Raw genomic sequence first — 16,542 nt, 5'->3', positions numbered from 1 at the left:
ATTGACTCGATCACAGACTGATAGACAGAGGATCGATAATCTATCATCTGATTTAGTCGACTGATTGTCTTCATGGAGGCTATCGTACAACTGTCCGTGTTGTCGACAGTTTCGAAATTAACATTGCTGCGACGTTAACAGCGTTTCATGTGTTTATCCTAGGATATTAGCAAGGAGGTTCTTAATTTGAATCGTGATTATTTCAAGCTACTATATCGCTTCGAAACTTGCAAATTGCAAAATCTTCAAATTTTCGAACGTTCGAACTTCCAGTTTTCAAAGCGGATATGCGACAGCTCGGTTCGCCGGGCTTCTATCTATTCAGCGCTAGATGGAATCTCGTTTCGCTCGCGTGTTTCGGCACGGTAATTGATAACGATAACAACGATAGTACTATAAACCGAGCAATGTTGCAATAACAGAGAAACCGAAGCTGAAGGAATGTTTCTCGCGGCAGGAGCGAGTCGAGTGGACGTCCCGTAAGTAGAGGGGATATTATTTCGGCAATGCGGCGTGGGATTCGGTAGTCTTGACCGATTGCGGTCAGACGTCAGCGGCAGTAGTTCCCGATGGTCATGGTCGGACACATGATTTTCGCTCGCGTCGAGAGACAGCTTCGCGAACTCGCCTCGTTCACGCGGCGCGCGTGATAATTACAATGTTTACGGTAAATAAATTGCAGCTATGACTACAATCGAATCTAATCGAACGATTATTATATAATACAATCGAACGATCAATATACAATACAAACGCAACGTTCGACGAGTATAAACGACCTACACACGGTAACACGAAACATGCAATCGACGCACTTTCCGAAAGATTGCTCGTTCGACGCGAAACATTTTGAAAAATATTATTGGAATCACGCGTCCGCGATAACGATCGCTCCGCGATCGAAAAAAGCAAATTAATTTTTAAACTGGTTTTCATGGAGAACCGCAACCACTCGGTTAATGGGATTTCTTCGTTAAATTTTCACTATTTTTCACGAATGAGCGCGCGCGCTTGATGAAACACTAAAACGCCGAAGATCGAAGAGGAACGCCATTAAAACGGACGGTTAATTTTTCCGCGGAAAAACGGGGACCGCGACACGCGAATTTCGTCACGGGTGCGCGGCGGTCATCAATTTCCGATTAATATTATTGTATGATTTGGCATTAGCCGATCGGAATCCATTATCCGAATGCACTTACGTGTTATAACGCCGGATTAAACGCGGATAACGCTCGGCCGGCACCGCGGCGATCATCGGCGATCATCGCGGAAATTTTAATCTGATGGGCAGAATCAAAATCGTGACGTCACGCCGCGGGAGAAATGAATTAACGGCTGCGGGGAAATTTCATTTCGACCGGGGGCGCGTCCTCCCAACGAAATAAAGCCGCCGCCGCGTTATCCGCTCGGGAATTCGATTCGAAGGGTGCCGCTTTGAATTCTCGATGGTGTTTGTCTTGAAACTATCCGCCCACTGCCCCCGTAGAGTCGAATCTTTCAAAAAGGAGGAGAAGGATAATTCCATTCGGAATACGCCTATCGAGCGTCGCTCGAACTTTCGAACTTCGAACGTAAAGTAGCAGTCGACGCAACGCGTACTAATATCCGATTTCACACCGGCACCACGATTAACCCCTTGGCGTGCTATTCACTTTCGCTACTAACACTAGAACCACCGTACCAGTCAGAATGACTGGTTTCGATTTTTCTGTTTAGCAATTATCGATATCTTCGAAGCATTGAATATTCGAAATGATTTTGAAAATAAATAGTTTCATTTGAAAATAATCTATTGTTACAAGTTTTATAGGAATTGCGTATTAATCGTATGAAATGCTCGGTAGTTCTAGTGCTGAGCTCTGATGTTTTACCATCGACCACGTAGAAGAAATGCAAGCAAATTGAATTCTAAATCAATTAAAGTCCGAACAGATGCACTCTCGGAGTTTCTACAGCGAAATTTTCGAAAGTCGATCGAAGTGCACGGTAGTTTCAGCGTTAAACCGATCGTCCGAGATAGCGGTTAGCGACGATTCGATGTTCCGGCGATAGTATCGCGACGGATTCCCGTCGATCCGCGGAAAGCTCGTCGACTGGAGAGGCTGAATGATTCACGAGCGATGGCTGCGTCGGGCCAAGTGGCGCGGGCACGTGTTCTCCGGGTGCCGCTCCTCCTCCCCCCGCGCGCGCCCTCTTTCTCCCGCGTCCCTTTCCCACCCGCCGGATCTGTTTTCCGAATGCTCCAGTTAGTTTTACTTGGCCGAAACTCGGAACGACAGTTCGGTCGGAACTTTTCGCCATGCAAAGTATCGAATATTTTATTGGGGCATCCGGGTAGCGGCGCGGCGTGTTGCCTCCGCGCATTATGCGCCCGTGTTATTTAACGTCGACCATAGTTGCCGGCGTTTCAAGGAGGAACGACGGAGGAGAAGCTTCCTGGATCAGACGGCGCGCCCCCGAAACGCCGCTCCGACGTCCGACGTAGTTATTCCCGTTATTCCCGTCGCGCGTAACGCGCCTTTAACACGTTCACTGCCAAATCACCACTCAACTAGATCTCCACACAGTCAGAACGATTTTCGCGATGAAACAAACTGAAAGCTCGAAATTCTTTATGAAGATTTTTCTCGTTGTTCTTTCTGTGTTTAACCCTTTGCACTCGGAAGTTACTAAAAATATTTAACATTGACATTATGCTCATTTCATTCCCCAACGTATTTGTTAACGTTTCGAAAAACGATGTCGGAACATCCGTCGGAAAATAGGGGAAGCTCGTACGCGGCGATGATCGATACGTCCAACGTCGAAAGGAAGGGATTAAAGGCCTTTATGCCTTTCGCTTCGATCGAGCTAACTTTGAGTTGTCGCAGTGGAGAAGACTCGTTACTTAACCGAAAGCTCTCCGAAGTTTTTAATCAGAGGACCGGTTGCTCCGCCAACGACCGACAGAAACCTCGCGCGTAAACGTTGCCGTTCGTTCGGCGTTTCACCTGGAAAACCGTAGCGCCAGAAACACACGGAGCAACCGCCGTTGGGTTTCATTCGAAAACAATGACGACTCTTTCACCGCCGAAAATTTCCACCGTTCCCGAACCAAATTTTCCTCTCCGCTCGATCCTTTCGTGCCGCGTCGACTATCCATTAGGCGAAATGCGCGCTCCGATCGTCGGACCGCGATGCACACGTACCCACGCGTGCCTCTACGAGCGTTGATTACCGCGAATCGGTTCCACACAGAAAAATACCGTTTACACTAGATTTACGGGACCTCTGGAATTTCATATTGCATTTTCGCTACGTGATTTCGCAACGATTCGCGTAGATTTTCATCGGTGCAGTTATGCGAATGCATATTAGAGTTCTCCACTCTTGAGACTAATTTCTGTGACCTGTACTAATAATACGTTAACACTAGAACTACCAGACGGGTCAAAATGACCCATTATTGATGATTTTTTGTGAGGTTTCTCTAAGAAGTTATTAAAGAAATTAATTTGGCAATACGCGAACTTTGAGTTTCTATAGAGGAATTTCAAAAGTCGATTTAACTGCTCGTTTTAGGGATAAACGATCTCTCGCAAGCGTATGATTGTGAAGTTTCTCAGAAGAGTTTAACATTTTTTGACGAGGCGAAGACGATATTCCTTGAAACTAACTCGGAGGGAAATCACAAGTACATTGAGGAACAAAGCTATTTTATTCCAATGTTTCACGTATCAAGGCATTATGAAAGGTTCAACATTAAACATCAGATTTTATAGTTTCACCGAATCAGGTGGTGACTGAGAGTCGCCTTCTGAGTGCAAAGGGTTAAATTTGATTCTGCTCGTCGTGTATGCAACTTTGTAGTATAGGCCTTGAAATTAACTTATAGGGAAATCCCAAGAATATCGAGGAACAAAGCTATTTTATTCCAATATATCATGTATCAAGGCATCAGACAAAGTTCAACAAATATCAGATTTTACAGTTTCACCGCGTCGAATCAAGTGGTGACTAAAAGTCGCTTTCCGAGTGCAAAGGGTGAATAACTGGGGAAGAATTTAGGAATAGGTCAATTTGACCCGTTTGCTAGTTCCAGTATTAACCCTTTGCACTCGAGAGGTGACTCTCAGTCACCGCATGATTCGATAGAACAAAACTTTCTAGTATAGCCTCTTCTCACATCGGAGTAGTCCCTTTTCCGAAGGTCGGAGCGAACGTTCCAGTCGCTCTTTTCATCCGTTTCCATCGAATCGATGCGCGGAAGGTGAGGAATCACGGCGCGCCGTTCGCGGCAGCTCGGCTCGCGACGGCCGATGATCTCGTGAACGGGATGCCGGAAAGACGCGTCACATTTTCGCGGAGAACCGGGATACGCGACCGGTCTCGCCGCGTTTCGTAACAGCTCTCGCTGTTCCATTTAACGATAGCCGGCGCGGCCGGCGGTCTTCTCGCTTCTCCTCCATCGTCTCTTCTTTTTTCCTCGCGTCAGCGGAACGGGAACATTTTAATTTCCGCGAAGAGGCCAGAACCCCTCCCCTCCGTCCCCGCCGCTTCGAGTCTGAGCGTGTTATTTCTGCGGAACCGATTCCCGGTCCGTTACGTAGCCCGCGAGAGTTGATCAAACATAAACGAGGCTGGCCCCGGATCGATCTTGAATTCCTAATCGAACGATCGTCGGCTGTACGCGGCCGATAACACGTTCAGCGGCACGAAAATCTTAAGCGTTTTCCCATAGAGTTTGTCTTTTGTAGCAAAGGAAAGTAGGAGTAATTATGAATTGTTTGGCGTTGCAACGTTCGAGAGTCACCTCTCGAGTGCAAAGGGTTAAGCGGTCGTTTAGGTGTCGATATCTGAATGGTCCGAGCGGTCCCTCCGCGAAAAAAAAGGGAACGACTGCTGAATGCGCCGCGGAAGAGTCGAAATAACGTGTGTACGCGCGTTTCGAGTGCAGCGCGCCGCAGGCACTCGGCATTGATTTAGCGAAGGACAAACAGAGATCCACCGGAGAGGCTAATGGTTCTTCTGGGGCGTTCAAGAGGCGCGCGGAACCGTTCCGCGATATTTATTCGCGCCTCCGATCCCATTGACTGAACGAGACAAGGCGGAGCGTGTGCGGCGACGGAGGCCGGGGGATTTTAAAGGCGTTTCGGGCCAGCTCGTCAGTTTATCCCGCGCGCCGCGGCGTTTGCCGAGCCGCTCGATCTACGACGTCGGCTTCTCGAGCGTACACAGCGGCGGAAAGAAGTTCTTCGGCAGGAACGCGGGCCTGAGTGGTCAGAATGGAGAGGGTGCCGCCTACCTCGCGCGGATCGACGACTTAGGCGTACCATTCGTCGGAACCAAGAGAGATAATGCGAAATGAAACCGATCGAAAACATTCTTCGTTGAACACACGACCAATTGTTTTCTCGTTAGTTCGTTTCAAGTGTCTACGTCTAATTGGAAAGCGTCGAATCGTTTCACGGGACTGTCGCTCGCAGACTTCATGTTTCGTTCGTATAGGTCGCGGAAATTAGTCTTGGGAACAGAGAATTATAATGTGCATTCGCACGATTGCACCGATGGGAATGATCTTAAATTGTTATGAAGTAATGTTGAGAAATTGTAAATCTAGCGTTAACGCGTCGGATGCTACAGTTGAAACGGTTCTTAGTTGCTCGATATCGCGGTTCTCGCGTCGTTATCATTATGCTATTATTATTCGACCTCGGTATAATGTCGCTCTAGAGATTAAGGGGATCGCGGGATTCAAAGCGTATTGACCGCGTTCGCCGTCGACTTTGCCGTCAAAGGGTCCGCGCCAGTTTCGACGCGCTGGAACAGATTCTTTGCCGAACGAATAAAGTTCGGGCCCGGTTCACCGTTTTCTGTTCTTGTTTTTTAATGACCCTGAGTCTGTTCAACTGAAAAGGTCGCGTTTGTTCGTGCAACGAATGCACACTTCATCAAACTTTTATCAAAAGTTTTTCATTCAGTTACCGATGCTATGAACCAACGGTAAACACGTGAATTAACACTAGAACTACCGAGGATTTGATACGACTGATATGTAATCATTGGTAAGTTGTCGAGACCGTTCTGATTGAAGTAGCCGAATTCTCCGGTGAATTCTATGCGGCTTGTTGTTTTCTTCTCGAAAATCGTGCGCCTCGAATAGTCGACGGTCTCGGAATCCCGGCGAAGATTGGGCGCCATTATCGATAGACACTAGAAGACATTGGTACACCTTTGGTCGCGATGTTTTCGCCGCGCGGAAGGAAAAAAACCGTGGAACGAGGCCCTTTCGGGAAATACACTTCAGGCGGAGATATAAAAGAAAATGAAAAATATCGACCGGCGGCCGAGTTGACGGGTTATCCGGCGACGCAGCGCATCGCGTTAGGGCGAGGAGCTGCGCATGCATGCTCCTCGAGCCTCGGGACCGCCTTCGATTCGATTCAATTCGACTCTGCCTTTCTCCGGCTCCCTCGGTCCAATAAATATAAGCTTGCACCCTTGATCGGGGATGAAAGGGTGCGTCGAATTCGGGGTACATATATCAAACCATTTCGAGCCTACCATTTCCCTCTCGTCGGCTTTCCTTCTCGCGGCCAGGGGAATGATCCCGTGCCCGTTCTTTGTGTCATTCCTGCGGTGTCTTGAGAATTCGGAAGAGTGTTTGAAATGTTTCAATTTAATAATGAGTTGCTCGGATGCCAGATTAAGTCTAGACGAGAAAATGAATGTTTCGGCTTCTGAAATGATTATATAAGATATTCAGAAGCTGCAAACAGTGCTCTTTGATTTAGAGCAAACGAAGAAGCTAGTAAATCGTGGAATAATTAAAAGAATATTATTATTTATCCGATGGAAATTGACAAAATTCAGGAAACACGAAGAAATCGACTTAACCGTATTGGCTTTCGAGCGATCGAAATGTTTGATTAATTCTGTCGTTCGCTGTTAGCGGTACAAAACGACAGGAAGAAAGTATTTCCGATAACGTTATCCGGGCATTGATTATTCGGCGATCGTTGAATGTTTATAGCGCGTTTTACAGCCGAACGGGGCATTACATTATTAACAATTTCCGTCAGGGTGTACAGTCGAAAAATCGATGAACCGATCGGACGTTTTAATGAACGTTTAATAGGGACTTAATTTGCCCGGCGCGGTATCCGAATCCTCCGGCCGCTGTTCACGGCACCGGTTCATTATACATCCTGTCCGCGGACCGTCATTTTCCAAATAATAATTACTCCGTATCGTTCCCTCGAGGCACGCGGCGGAATTAAACGGTCCCGTTCACACGTATGCGGCCGGCCGCATTATCGATGCGGCCCGGACGATCGAATAAAAGCGTCGTCGTTGTCGCCGTTTCATTTTTAATCGCGACGGCCGGACGGAATCCGTTCGGATAATTCGAACGGTGAGCGAGAACTGGCTCGGATAATTCGATTAACGCGCGGATATGCTTGAATAATTGAAAGACGCGACCGCGCCGGCCTGGAAAATCATTGGATCCCTTCGCGAGTCTGATCGTGCTCCTCTTTTCTTCTCCATGGAGCGACTACTTGGCTCGACTGTACGAAAAACGCGTTCATACGAAGCGTGTCGATGTAGATTTATTTGCTCGTGATTAGCAGAACTTGATAAATCATTTAGACTCGGGTTTTAGAGCCATTTCATTACTCTACAATGATCCATTTCTTTTTAACCCTTAGCAGTCCTATGTCAGAATCGACTTTCTATTTCATTGCGACCTCTACTTGTTTCAACAATTTTTTCTATATTTATTTGTATCACAATTGTAACATTTCAATGACTCCCAAATATTCTTAAATAAATAGAGCGTCGTATTGACCTGTAATCGAATGAACTAACGTCGAACCTCGAAGTGAGAAACCAAGAGCACTTCGGACCGCAAAGGGTTAAACGTAGCCTAAGTCCACTTTCCAAAGAATCAAGTTAATCCTTGCAATAGTTACAATTCCACATAATCTTCTTATTCTTTGTTTAATCTCTTAAGTGGACTTGAGTCACTTTCAAAATAAACGGTTCAACCGACGTAATCAAACACTCTGATCACTCCTCGCGTCCACGGTCTGTTCCATCGTTCGTCGCTCGCAACGCAGGCGAACAATGAAAGATTCATACTTTTATAGGAAGGAAACCGTTCCAGGGCGTTGGGGATTCGGAGGATGTATTTTGGGGAGCGCGAAAGAAGTGACACAGTCTACCGTTTCTCAATTCAATCTTTCAATTTCTAAACGTGCAATGAATAATGCCGGTTGGTCGGCGTACAATATATATCTCTCCGCTAGCGGCGGGGGAGTGACGGACGCGTGGTTAGGGTTGGTTTTTCCCAAAAATTGGGAAAACCCTACTTCCCCGCCAGCGGTGTGTCGGTTGGTTCCGTCAGCCGGAGACTCGGAAACTTCTAACGACCATAGCAGCAACAGCCCTAAGGATCGCCTCGACTTTAAATTAAATAAATATAATTCGAAGCTATTGCCTATCTTGGGCTCAATCCACGGATTAAAAACGACGAGCAATGGGTCCCTGGGCTTTACTGCTGCTAGGATAGACTCGCAACGGTTTTTATATCTAAACGCCTACACTTTCGAATTCGAAAGCAAACATCTCCGTCGCCCGGACGAGCGCGGATGCCGAGGAATGCGCGGTACGCCTGAAAATCGTTCGACGACAGCGAAATAATGGCCGAGCGGTGATGCCGGCGCTGATGTCCCCTCGAACGCGGGAATGAAATATCCCCGGTATGTTCCTGGGCGTATCGGAACGGCCGGGCCCGTGGAAGAGCGGCGAAATAATGGCGGCGAGGCCGCGTAAGAATGGCCTCCGGCCGCGATTTATGTTCCGCCGGGGGAACACGCCGCGTAACGATGATGTTCCGTGTTACGATCGCAATTTCGCCGGCCATTACCCCCCGTATGTAACGCGTCCGTCGCGATACAGTGGTTTATTAAGAACGACACGGCAGCACGCGCCGGTTTCTTTCGGCTCGGCTCGCTGCACAGCGCGGCTGCGTTTTCTGGACGAAACACGAGAACCGAGACAGTGCGAGCGATTTTTCATTGGCAACCCTCAATTCTCGTTACGCGAGTAGTCGAATTTTGGGGTTTGGTCACCGGCGAAAGTATAGTTTGCAATCGCAGCGTAATTTCGCCCGTTGTGGCTAGATTTTCCTCGCGTGGATTGGAAACTTTCGGAAACATCGGAAATGATCAACGTTGAGCCACCGATGACCGACGCTTCTGAATTACTTGAAACAATCGTAACACGCGGTGTCGAATGAGAATGTTTAATAACGTAATTAAGCTGATAACAGTGTGATGCGTGGATTATGTGATCAATGAGTTCCTCTTGAATGATTCCTGCTAACGAACGGACACGTTTTGCTTCTTAATTCGCTGAACATCGCGTAGATTCGACAAAGCGCGAGTCTGCGTTTTATTGCCCCGGCGTTCTCCATTATCCCGGCGAATGTTAAAATCCATTGTTTCTTCCATTTGTTACAGGTGACCGTCCAATAGCAGCGTTTCCAGCGTCAACACGGCCTACGGTGAGTCGATATTTCCTGGTATATCCATTCGGCGAGCCCTTTCACGCGCTCGTAAACTTCGCTAACGCGTTTAATAGCGGCGAAAGTGGCTGCGCATTCGCCGTCCGCGTAGAACTTCGAACTTCATTGTAATAACTTTCTTCTCTCCATCGCGGGGAGCGAATTTCTCACGGAATTCCCGTTGCAAAAACCCTTCGAGCTCTTCGGCAAATCTCCCTTAACCCCTTCAGAATGTTCGAAAGTATTCAAAACATTCTTCGTAGACGTCTGAATTATTCATCGGGCTGTTAAGCACCGGGAAAGAAGGAAACCGTGTATCGAGCTTCCGTTACTTAAATAATTCAGTTATTCTCTCGATAATTTTCGATTCCAGATGCCTCGGTGTCCATCGATTTAATTGTTACACGCGGCTATCGGAGTTTAGAACTGTAGGATTCGGAAGTTAGAACGATGCCATTAAGACATCGGAATTATGGAGCTCCAGATGTAATAATCTATTTCTTGGACGGCGAAGGGGACCGAACGATCGTTGAAAAAATCATTTCCTCCAGAATTCGCTTCGCGAAATCACTCCCCTGGGCTCGGATCCTAATCTACATTCACCCCCTTTAATAGCCACTCGAATATGATCCGAGGCCAATCGATCCCGAAAGATGCTAAAAGAGAAATCAAACGATCGTCGCTCCTCCGCCATTAGCCCTTCTCCTTTTCTCCGAGCGTCTCTTCTTTCGTTTTTCTCTTCGGTCCTCGTGAACGTTCGCGGACCTGAATGCTACCAGCAGGTAATTGCTCGAGAAGCGGACTCGTGAAGATTTCAAATGGAATTTAAAATAAATGTACTTCGATTCGTTTGAATTCTATGCATCATTCCTCTGTTATCGATGATTATGCTTTAGAACATACGTTGAAATAGAATGAGGCTGGAATTTTCTTATGTTTTCGATTACTGACCCCTTGTTCTACAACTAGTGAGGTTGAAGATCTTCAACATTCAACAAATATACATATTACTCAGTTCATTCGAGTTCAAAGTAAATATTACTCCTCTGTAATCAACTGTTACACTCAACAGGAAATATAGACACAACATGCTCAGTTTTCCTCTTTCTCAATAAATCATTAATGCAGCCGTATCGATCATAGTTGAGAAAGGAATCGTAGGTCAAGGGGTCAACAACAACGTAGTTACCCCTAATCGCACCACGATGTACCCTCAGTCACTTATGAGAATAAAAGGAACTTTCCAAAAATTTTGGAAACTTTGGAAAGGCAATATGAAATAATGAAAAAATTTAAAAAGTTGAAACGTCACTGACATTGTGGTCCGATTAGGGTTAAATCGACCGCAGTTCAGAAACCATAGGGCAAGGGACCAACGCGAACAGCTTCTGGTTTATCATCGTGAATCGACGGGATCTTGGAGGCGTCTGCGCGATCCGGAAAAGGTTAAGAAACACTGTCCCGGACGAACGAGGGGAACGAGCGAGCGAGCGGTCCACGGAGTAGAGGAAATTGCTCGAACAAATTGAAAAGCGCGGACGCTTCCCATTAGGCCGAACGAGCCGAGGCACGATTTCACGGACCGCCGGAATTATACTTTCAAAGTGCTTCAGAAGGCGCATCGGCGTCGGTCGGGTTCTGCTTCATCCCGGAGCCCGAATCTTTTTTCTGGCCCGCTGTTCCCCTGCTGGTTGGTTCTCCACCCCCTCGTTCGCGGGATAATGCGGGATCCAGGCCCTCTGTCTTTCGCCGATACTTTCCCGCTACTTTCATCTCCTAGGCTCGCCCCTCGCGATTTATTCTACAGGCTGGTGCAGAATTGCCTGGGTCGACGTTTGGTTGACCTGTTCCACTTGGCGCCGTGATAAACGAGGCGAGGGTGTTACGTCGCTCGGGGAATTTCGAGGCGAGGCCACGGTTTTTCGGAGGTTCGTCGGATGCTGCTAACCTGTTAACCCTGTGAACTCGAAACCTCCCTACGAACATTAAAGAACCTGGATTGGTAGATGAATTAAGGGTTGAAATTATACAGTGGTCTTTAGAGTATTCCTCATGGGAGGAAAATATTTTTGATATGATTCGAGAAAGTAGAATTCTGTATTTTACGACGCTTCTGTCAGCGAAGGAATTGCCACTGAAACCTGCAATATCCCCTACACAAGGTTTTTTACTTTTCTTCCCAATAAAATTCGGCGATCTTGTTTCGGAACGCCCTGTATATCCTCGAGGCGGAACTTTATTCGGCCGTTTCGTCGGATTACGGATATCAAGCGGACTACAGGGTCGAATACGCTTAGAAAAATGTTGCCAATATTCCTAAAGAGTCTCCGGAGAGGACGTAACGAGCTTTCAATGGGGACGATTAAAATTGCGAACGTAGTTTAGTGTCGGGGTGTCGCTTAATGTAGTTTTTCGATGTTTTCAGCTTATCAATTAACACGGTGGAAAATAGTAACGCGCGTCCCATGATACATAGTTCTATAGTTATATTACAGTTATGTAGTTACACTATTATATAGTTATTCACATCGAACATTTTCTTTTCCGTTATTTACTTCGATTCGTCCACCGCGTCGACTATTCTAACCGTACCACTAAGTGCCGCGACTCTCGTATCTTCCAACGGAAATGTTCGTTTCCCCGGCAGCAGGCTCGCCCATTTCCATTTCGCAATTACCCCGCGTCTCAAAGAAAATTCCGCGATCCTTCGATCGAACCGGCAAGCAGCCTCCCGACGAATCCCGGGAAGCGAGACCGTGGAATCGCGTTCTAAGAGCGCGGTTTGCCCGTGAAATCCGACGGGATCCGGGAACAAGACATTCTCCTGGGGAAATGTCGACGCATCAGCGCAGGAACGGCCTGTATATTCCCAAGGCGGGGCGTGATTCAGCCGTTTCGCCGGATCACGAATACCAAACGAGCGACGGCGTCGAGTGCGCTCGTTCCCCGGGCGAAATAACATTTTTACCGCGCGCGTCGCGAACGCTCGGCCATTTCCCCGTCGAAATCAAACAACTTTCGATGGAATTAATCCCTGGTACAGCGTTTCTTATCAAACGTCGAACTTAATCAGTCAGGAAATTGTCGGGTTGGCTTGCAACTCAGTCCTGTTAACCCTTTGCGAACGAACATTGACATTCCGTAGAGATCAGACGTTCATGTTTGGAGGACTAAGTCGAACAAACGGTTTAATTAGTGAAACAGCAAGAGATCGGCACGCTTCCTTTCTTATTTACCCTTTGAACTCTGTAGACTCCAATATTGCAGCAGTTGTAATATTAGATATTTCAATGAATCTTAAAGAAACTATAAAATTCCAGAGAATCGTTATAGAATTTCTCATTTTCGCTAGGAATGCTATGAAAGTTTTCTTAATTAACTAAGGGGCAATTAAGCGATTGGCGTATAGTTCAACTTCATCTGCCGAAGGTTTCGTACATTTCAAAGAATCTTCGTTAACAAAGGGGACGATCTTAATCGCATTTCAACGAGTTACATTGAGAACGAAGAACAACTCGAGTAAGTAATATTGTGCGGCGATTATAAAGAGTATTGCAGCAGTACGTATAATTAAAAATGCTTTCTCAGTGATAGATATTTAACACGTGAATTGCTTGTTAACGTAGAAGTCAATGCGTAAATATTCAAAATCGCGAAATCGTCGGTTTACACTCGTCGCGGGGGGAAATTGTACGAGAAGCAATAGCGATAGTTTGTTTGAACTTGAACGCGAGCGAGCAGCTGAGTTCCCGCGCAAGAAACCTTATTGAATTACGAGGGGCTGATTCCCGCTAAGCGGACCCGAAGTTATTGCGGTCAGATTCGGCTGCCAACGAAACGCACCGGCGTGATCGCTCGCGTCGATCGGCGAATCGCGTGCCGCCGGGATCCTTTCGGATCGTTTCGGATCGCTTTGGATTGCCCGGCGAACGGTTCTCCGCCGAATTTTACGGCTCGACTGCGTCCCCGATCGTAAAACCCATCGACGAGGTCGAACGGGTTCTCGGCGCTCGTCTTAATGAAGAAACTTCGGTGACCCGGCCAATTTTTATTTCCTCCGGATCGGTGAAAAGTCGGCCGATCGCCGGATTATCGGATTACTTTTTGTTTAACTACGAGGTGCGAATCGAGATGTCTCGATCGTGGCGCGGGACACTCTGCTCGACGATAGATTAACCCTTTGCACTCGAGAATATTTTTCTCAACGAATACTCATTATTTTCTGATGAAATATCAATGATATCTTTCACAACTAACACAAAGAAATACCTTGCATGAATTAAGTAACAGAACTATTTTATTTCGATGTTCCACGCGTTGATGCGTTGTATGAAAATTTAATATTGAATCTTAAATCTTATCATTTCCATGGATTAAATTAAATGGCGACTGAAAGGCGCCTCTCGAGTGCAAAGGGTTGACACTAGAACTACCGAGCATTTAATACGATTAATATGCGATTCCTATAAAAATTGTAACAATAGATCAGTTTCTTGAGACATTCATAGTACTCAAGTGGAACTCTATATTTAGTTATGGCCGTTCGGCCACAGATATTCGTTATACCGATCACACCCTTCCGCATACTCGACGCTGTTTGGATAGTGTTGAATGACTGATGCTAAACTAGCAAAAGCAAAAATGCCCAATGTTTGTACATCTAGTCTAAACAAAGGCGACCAGATGTATCTGAATTTTGTCACATAGTCAAGAGAACTTGAAAGGGCTTGTTTTCCAAAGCCGTTACGTTACACTGTAACACATACACTGTTCCATTATTTAACACTATTTTTACGGAACGCGTCAATCTGACGCAGATTGAATTTTATAAACATTATTTGGCAAACGTTTCAATCGGTTTTCGTTGAACCAATATAAATCCTGATTGTCTATTTCCACATCTACAATTTCCAAAATCTAAATGATCGAATATCGACTTCCCCAGGAGCAATAGAATAAACTGTACAATAAACGCCCGTAAACCTAGTGTTAATCACCCATTCCCAATAGATAGGAATAACCTCTAAATTAGTGAACCACAATCGTCCCGCTGACACGGAATTCGCAGCGGCGGCCATCGCGCGTCACGGCGCATTCAGAGTTCCGACCGAAAGCGGCGCGTTTGATCGGGACAACGAAGAACAGATAGGGGGCGATCATTCCGCGGGTGGCTCGGGCCCCCGTTGCGTCGGGCCGACGATCGCTAACGACGATAACGATGCCGCCGGCCGATAACGACGATCCGAGGCGTCTCGAAATAATTATCCGCGAGCGCGGCCGCGGACCCCCGTCGAAATGGACAACCCGCCCGCCGAGCACGGGAACTCTCGACCTTCCCGCGAGTAGTCTCCCACTTAATTGGAGCACGTATTAATTACGCAATTTCCGACCGGGATTATATTATTCCTCTATCTCGGCCGACGCCGCCGGCGAAACTTCGAACGCGCTTCCCTCCCCCGCGAAATGATATTTCTCGCGTTCGCCGCGGCGCCGTATCTACGCGCGCCGAGATCGCGCCGAAGGGAAGCAATTAAGCTGATGCTAATAGTCGTCGTAACGCGCGTTCATCGTCGCGGGGAACGAGCGTCGCTGGTTCGCCGTCGATATCCGTCGAAGCGGTCGACGCTCCTGTGACGCGGTATTCTTACGAATTGCTCTTGTCGTCGAGGTGACTCTGAGAGTGTGTTTCAAGGGAGGAAGATTCACTGGATTTGTAACACTGGCTTTTATTAAGTCGAACTGAGTACAATGTTTTAGTACAAACGCAAAGTCGCTCTTTTAAAAAAATAACTGAGTCCTCTTTTCCGTACAATTATTTTCTCGGTTTAATCATTCTTCCTCAATTGAATTTTGAACGTTTCCTACAGTTAATTTTATAATCGTCATTGGAAAAGCCGAGAAGTCAGTTCAGAATGTATCACTAACTTGGGAAATAATTTTAGACTTGCTTTCGAGGCTATACTGTACTTCTCGAAGCAACGCTATGAGTTCGATCTATTGTTGTTCCGAGGGCCGTTTCTACAACCAACGTTGTAGTTCCCAACGCCTCTTCTTTAAGCGGCTCGCTTCGGTCCACTCCCTTCCACTAAATTTCAATCTGCCCGACGAGAATGTTCCGGTGCTGGGATCCGTGCGGCGGAAATCGGTGACGTACGATCCGCCGCTTTTACCCCGGAAAGACGTAGGTTCGTCGAACGTCGAATTTTTATTGGGGTATTCGCATCAAGTCGATCGGAAAGTTCTATCGCCGGTACGGCTTAAAAAGGAAATAGATGCGGCCGTTTGATTTTTATTATATAGAAGCCTGTATCCGGGGGATCCATAAACGTTTTATAGCGCGGTACAAATTTCGGTTCGATCAAACTGGGAACGAGCGATTTATCGGGCATTCTTTAATCCTCGGAGAACACTCGTTCTCGACTAGTGCACAGCCGAGTCGCAGGATCAACGCGAGACCCTGTTAATCGGTGTTAGTTTCGATAGTCTAAACGGTTTCATTCTCAAAATCGTTAACACCTTCCTCGAAGGATTAGAGTCTACGCCTTTCAATTTAACGATTGCGACGGATCGGTTCCTTCTCGTGTGGAGTATCGTAAGTTGCTGGGAACCTGGCACTCGTGACGTCATAGGGGCGGAGACAGTCCCTTGGTCGCGCGACCCGATTGGCGGGCGCGAGCGTCTTAACAAATCAGGTGTGTGCCTTCGAATCTGACCACTCAGACGAGAGTGACAGAATTGCTGCAACGCACGGTGGCACGAATCCTTCGCAACGTAATCTCGAACTTTCATTTTCTTAGTGACGTATCGAACTAAGCTGTATTAGATGTATGAGATATAAGACGGTAGGTGACCTCTAGGTGAATCACGTGGTGACCTCTCGAGTTCAAAGAGTTAAGAAAACAATTTCGATCGCACAGGAGTCTCGAGCGTTCACTTAGCAGCCAAAGCAACGCGTTAACTAATCAAACCACCCGAAAAGTACACGATCATCG

The 16,542-nt window shown here is 46.9% G+C and overlaps 1 protein-coding gene across 6 annotated transcripts in view; it reads left to right on the top strand.

The window, feature by feature from the left end:
• nAChRa3 (nicotinic acetylcholine receptor alpha3 subunit) overlaps nucleotides 1-16,542 on the top strand; it is a 134,132-nt gene that overhangs the window by 39,968 nt on the left and 77,622 nt on the right. For all 6 annotated transcript variants that reach the window (XM_076367708.1, XM_076367710.1, XM_076367709.1 and 3 more), the window contains one exon: nucleotides 9,507-9,550. The gene's annotated coding sequence lies outside the window, so the exon portion shown is untranslated. The remainder of the gene's footprint in view (nucleotides 1-9,506; nucleotides 9,551-16,542) is intronic.

Source organism: Nomia melanderi, chromosome 5 (genome assembly GCF_051020985.1).
Source record: "Nomia melanderi isolate GNS246 chromosome 5, iyNomMela1, whole genome shotgun sequence".
NCBI classification, from domain to species: domain Eukaryota; kingdom Metazoa; phylum Arthropoda; class Insecta; order Hymenoptera; family Halictidae; genus Nomia; species Nomia melanderi.
The sequence above is the reverse complement of the archived record's forward strand: the minus strand, read 5'-3'. Positions and strand labels throughout refer to the sequence as shown.